This window comes from Callospermophilus lateralis, unplaced genomic scaffold, assembly GCF_048772815.1.
Source record: "Callospermophilus lateralis isolate mCalLat2 unplaced genomic scaffold, mCalLat2.hap1 Scaffold_43, whole genome shotgun sequence".
Taxonomy (NCBI): Eukaryota; Metazoa; Chordata; class Mammalia; order Rodentia; family Sciuridae; genus Callospermophilus; species Callospermophilus lateralis.
In genome coordinates, this window is record NW_027514380.1 from 6068811 (window position 1) to 6074986 (window position 6176).

The 6176-nt window shown below is 36.2% G+C and overlaps 1 pseudogene; it reads left to right on the forward strand.

The window, feature by feature from the left end:
• LOC143389069 (mucosa-associated lymphoid tissue lymphoma translocation protein 1-like) overlaps positions 1-5638 on the forward strand; it is a 105545-nt pseudogene extending 99907 nt beyond the window's left edge.
• Positions 5639-6176: the final 538 nt, after the last annotated feature.

Consider the following 6176-nt stretch of genomic DNA (forward strand, 5'->3'; position numbering starts at 1 on the left):
CCCAGTGTCCTACTCCCTCCAGTCATACCCCATCTGCTGACAGTTATCACCTAGTATTCCATTCAAACTATTAATACATCAAATAAATTAATCCAGTGATGGGATCACAGTTCTCATAATCAGGTCACCTCTGAACATTTTTGCATTATTTAACACATGAGCTTAAGGTGGAGGGATGGAAGAAACCTAATAGCTAAACCATAACAGGAGGTTAATCCAATCGCTGTGGATGAATAGGCAGTTCTCGGGCATAAAGATGATTACATAGGTAATCAGGTGTGCCTACAAGAATCCAGATTTGCACAAATTAATGTATTTGAGAGTCCAAACCATATGCAATTAAATAATATAAGAATTAATTAAATCAAGTCATGCAGATTTTAATAATTCTAACTACCATCACTTCCCCTTGACCAAAGGCTGTTCAGGTTTTAAATAGTCAGTAAAGTTGCAAGATTGACACCATTTGTCTTTATTCTACTTAGAATTCCCTCTGCCTGCTGTTACATTGCCCTGCTAACTATATGTCTAATCTTTGGAGCAAGACTGTTTAATAGAATTAGGCCTCCATCTGAGTTCTGACTCCATGACCTTGGGCAAGTCTCTTTACTCCTCAAACTTCTAGATTCACATTTGTAAGATGAGGAAGTCATGTCTACTCTCCCTGCTCTCAGGATTAACAGGATATTGTCCACAAATAAATGCTGTACACATTTTGAAAACTATAAAGAATTTTTTGAATTGTAATAATCACTGTGGTTAAGGTCTCTGACCCTGAGAAACCTCCAATATGAGATTAGATCCTGCCCTACCCTTATTAGAATGTCTTTTAGGGCAACTTACTTCACCCATTTGTGTTTCAATTTCTTATCAATAAATTTAACATAAAATACTAAGTGATAGGTTATTATGGAGATTATGATAATGTGAATAAAGTACTTTATATAATACTTCACATTCAAATATTCTTAATATAAAATATTGATATCTATTGAGGTTACAGATTAAACCTTTGGGTTCTATGCAAATCTAACTTAAACATTCAGTTTAGATTTGTAATCCATTCAAACTATTAATACATCAAATGAATTAAACCAGTGATGGGATCACAGTTCTCAGTTCCCTCTTTCTCTTTTTGAAAGGCAATTGTGGGTTTTCTTTTTTTCAAGTATGACACAATTTGCTGTAATTTTAATATACACTACTACCAAATCAGGGCTGAAGATGTTCTTTAGTTGAGTGTTACTCTGGTACATCGGAGTTTTTAATTTTTATTTTTATTGAATCTTTTAATTTATATATTGTAGTGGGATTCATGACACCATATCAGTCTCCCAAATAATGCAGTGTATAATTTTTCAAAGTGTTGGGAGGGGGCAATACCTGGAATTGAACTCAAGGGCACTCTACTACTTAGCTACACTTTCAGCCCTTTTTGCTTTTTATTTTGAAACAGGATCTCACTAAGTTGCTAAGGCTGGCCTTGAACTTGTGGTCCTCCTGCCTCAGTCTCCCAAGTCACTGGGATTACAGGTATACACTCCCTCACCCATCTCTCAGTTACCTATTTTACTAGAAAATGATTGTGGTATTTGCTCTAACTCTAAAGAAGACTGTTTCCTCATATCCACTGACGTTGTGCTTATTAAGTTTTATGAATTTAATATTTTAATACTGCCATATATTACTTTCTTTTTTTAAAAAAAATATTATTCTGACTCTGTAGTTCTATCAACCATCTTGAATTTAATGATATACATTGTGAGAATTTAACACCCCAAACTTATATTTCCCCACATCCCTGGCAGGCTTGCCTTTTTATTAACTGAAACTTACACTCTTAAATCCATATTCTGTGCCTTTCAAAGAGACAGGTAGATAATATCATTTTAACTTAATATATTTAAATAACTCAATTTAATGTTAACTTTTTAAAGAGAGAGTAAGAGAGATAGAGCAAGAGAGAGAGAGAGAGAGAGAGAGAGAGAGAGAGAGAGAATTTTTAATATTTATTTTTTAGTTTTTGGCGGACACAACATCTTTATTTGTATGTGGTTCTGAGGATCGAACCTGGGCCTCACGCATGACAGGCGAGCGGGCTACCGCTTTAGCGACATCCCCAGGCCCTCAATTTAATGTTAATGTGATGTTGAGGAGCACCAGGTTACATATACATCTAAATAACAATATGTTTAACTTATAGTGTTCCTAGCCCAGGGGCAGATCTTGCTGGACAACCTTCACACCTGGTAGGAAATACCCAGTAATAAAGCAAATATTTGAAGCAGAAGAAAGTCTTGATGTCATAGCTTCAAATCTCCCCATGAAGGTTGCTCCCTCTCTTAAAGCTTGCTCTGCCTGGAGGAGCTGGGGAATCTAGGAGACTAGACCTGGCAGGGTGTGCCTCACTACCCAATACGTCCTTAGCCAGGAAATCAAGAGAATTGAAAATGAACATGAAGGGCAGGAATCCCAGAGAGTTTTCTTCCAGATCTAAATTACACCCATCATCTACAGTCAGTCTCACGAAGCAAAGGAGAACAGCTTTGCCAAGGAACAGAGTTCTTTGCATCAAACGTAGGGATCTGTACAGAGCGACACCTAGTGGTCTCCAGAACTTCTTAAAAGCAAGAGTGGCCAAGAAGGTACATGTGTTTGAGCATTTGTAAAGGAGTCCTTTTTCTTCCTACTTATTCATAAGCTGTGAGCAAGCTGAGTTGTACATTGGTTTTGATTCAAATACAGCAACTATCTGGCTGCATATACACTCATTGTTAAATCACAGAGAAAATTAATATTTAATACTTGAGCAGCCGGTAGAAGCCACTGATTGGAAAGAAACAGTGATTCTTATAGTTGAGAGAAATTGTTTTTTTTTTTTCAAATCTAGAATATTAAAGCCACAGTGTGAAACAAAAGCACTGTATTCAACCCAATAGATTTCAAAGAACCAATATCTTTTATAGATGGATTCTTCCAGATTTATGTCAGAATTCAATCCCAAGAATCCTCACTGGGTCTTTTACCCTTCCTTGGAGTGGACCTATGTAGTTACTCATCTCTACTCCTGGTACAGGGGAAGTTGGATGCTAAGACATTTATAATGTACTGAGAAAATTATAGCTTACCCTCTGGATCTGTTCTGGTCCAAGAACCATATACAATTCCTCTGTGATGCTTCAGGATATTTGTACTTCAGCCAAACTGAAGAATATCAGATCAACATACAAATGTCAATTGTATTTTTATATACTAGTTTTAATAGATAATCTGAAAATAAAATTTCAAGAATTCCATTTTAATAGTACCAAAAGGAATAAAATACCTAGGGATAGTTTTTTAAAAATAAATTTAAACATATACTCTGAAAACTATAAAATATTAATGAAATAAATGAAGATTCAAATAAGTAGAAAGACATCCCACGAGTTGAAATGTTAATATTGTTAAGACAAAATGGATCCCTAAATTGATCTACAGATTAATGGAATCCCTATCAAGTTTCCAGTATGTGTGTGTGTGTGTGTGTGTGTGTGTGTGTGTGTGTGTGTGTATTGCAGAAATTAACAATGTCAAATGAAGTATAGATGGAAATGTAAGAGACTAAGAATAACCAAAAGAATCTGAAAAATATCATAGTTGGATAGCTGAAATTTCCTGACTTCAAAACTTATTGTGAAGCTACAGAAATCAACAGTGAGATACTGTTGTAATAATAGACATAAAGATCCTTGGAACAAATCCAGAGTCCAGAAAGAAACCCTACATTTATGGCCAGTGTATTTTGAGACATCAAGTGAAAATAGGGAAATCCATAGAGATGGAAAAATGGATTAGAGTTATCCGGGATTAGGAAGAGAGGGGGTTTCTCTTTGAGTGATAAAAATATTGTGGAATGTATAGTGGTGATAATTGTACAACTTTGTGAATATACTAATACTACTGAATTGAAAACATTTTTTTAAAAAATAAATGGATGGATATTCTGAATCATTCTCATATTTCTGGGCACTTATCAAAGTTTACCCTGTTATATAATTATTTCTAAACATTTATGTTCTCACCATACAGATTGAGGATATGAATTACGCATCACTCACCATTGTGTCAAGCAAAATATTTGTACCTTGAACCCTGTTGAATTAATTGGTATCCCCAACATTTTGGATTTTCTATCACCTAGTGTTTGTCTAAGAGCCTTTGAGATGACTTGAGTAGACTCCAGAAACCACAGATCCACCCTCACCCACACAAGTTCTTTGAGATTTGCAGCAGTTACTTGCCAAATAATTAGAACCAAGAGCTTGTTTATGTCAATGTTGATTTTAATCCATTCCTTGTCTGAAGAGTTACTTTGCTGGAGTGTTTTTCATCAGGAGTTCAGTCATCCAATTCTCTCTAGTGGTCCTCTTCCAGTCTCCCAGGTCCCTCCTGACCAATAATCCAGTCTCTATACTTTCCTATCTCTCTTCCTCCTCCATGTCTCCTGTCCTTCTAACATCCCCTCAATTTGGAACTCTGTATCCAACAGTGAATATTTAACCATTTTTTATTGTACTGGTCTAGTGCCAGGCTGACAGTTCCCTCCATTTTCTGCTTTGGTGCTCTTTGGTGCTCATTCATCCAGTCAGTCAGTCAGTCAGTCAGTCAGTCAATAAATTTATAGCAAGTAACTAGAACGTAAACCATGCTGTTCAAGTTGCCCTGTTGCCTTGATTACCTTTTATGTTTATTCATGATGTGGAAATTGAGTGTTTATTTTCTTATGCAACCAAAGGGATTTATGTCACATAGGTAATAATGTTGGAGGAATTTGGTGTTTGTAACATGCTAATACCTAGTGATAAACCAGCAGACTTGCTGATTAATAATTTCCATATTTGAAGGATCTCAAAAAATGAATCAACTCTTTTCATCTACTATAGGCATCAGTATTTTAATCAATTCCAATTTCAAACCCATCTTGCAATTTAAGCAAATTGCCATCTGTTGCCTGAGTTGTACTGGTTATTGCTTCAGTGTTACTGTTACCTTCACAGCTTAAGTTAAAAAAAAAAGAAAAGAAAAAGGAATAAGAAAAATTGTTGAGCATTAACATCTCGCTTGTATATTCATTCATACTGTATGATTACTGGCATCTCTCCAGAAAATATGGCCTAGTTTCTATTAGCCTCTTCAGTCTGTCATATTAAAAGATTCATGACAGGGATGGGGATGTGGCTCAAGCAGTAGCACGCTTGCCTGGCACGCGTGCAGCCCAGGTTCAATCCTCAGCACCACATACAAACAAAAGATATTGTGTCCGCCGATAACTAATATATATAATATATACACACATATATATTATATATATATACACACACATATATATATATTAAATATATATATTTAATATATATATATTTAAAAAATCTCTAAACTGTTTTAAAAAAAAAGATGCATGACAATTTAATCAACTCAAGAATTTGATTATCTGCACCTATGTTTTTTTTTTTCCTTTTTAATAGTGCAACAGAATCCTTCAGTCCCATTTGAAGAAGGTCCCAGGAAAAACTGTGAGCTTCACAATGAGGCTGAGATCTTTGGTCCCAGGGATCCCTGGATGCTCCTGGATGGCAGCCTGAGCAATGAAGTATAGGGTGAGCAGAAACCCCAGGTCTAGCCTGACAGATCCAGTTTCAGAGACAGTTTCTAGCACAGTGCTTGCACAGGCCTGCCCCTTTCTCTCACTTCTTGCACAACCATTAGTCCCATTTTGTAGGTGCTACCTGCAGAGAAAAGGAACAAAAAAGAAAAAAGAATTTAAATCACGTCTCGTTTAGTCTTCATGGACAGCTGCCCACCTTCCTGGTCTGCCTCCCAGACTGTGTATTTGATCTGTCAGAACTGGCCTTTCTCCACAGATTCAGACCTCTCTCTAGTAACTGACTGCCTACACCTGAAGTTTCAAATATTTTTAAATCTTGTAGACAACTCAGGTTATTGTAGGGTTGGAAGCACCCTCAGAACCTCATTACTTTAAATTTAGTCCATGGACCTGCAGTATCAAGTTTCTGTTTCAGAAACTTGCAGAAATGCCAATTGTTAGACGCTGTTCCAGACCTTGACCGAATAATCATCTTGGGGGCTGTATTTTTCAAAGCCTCCAGGTGATTGTGATACTAAGTAAAGTTTGA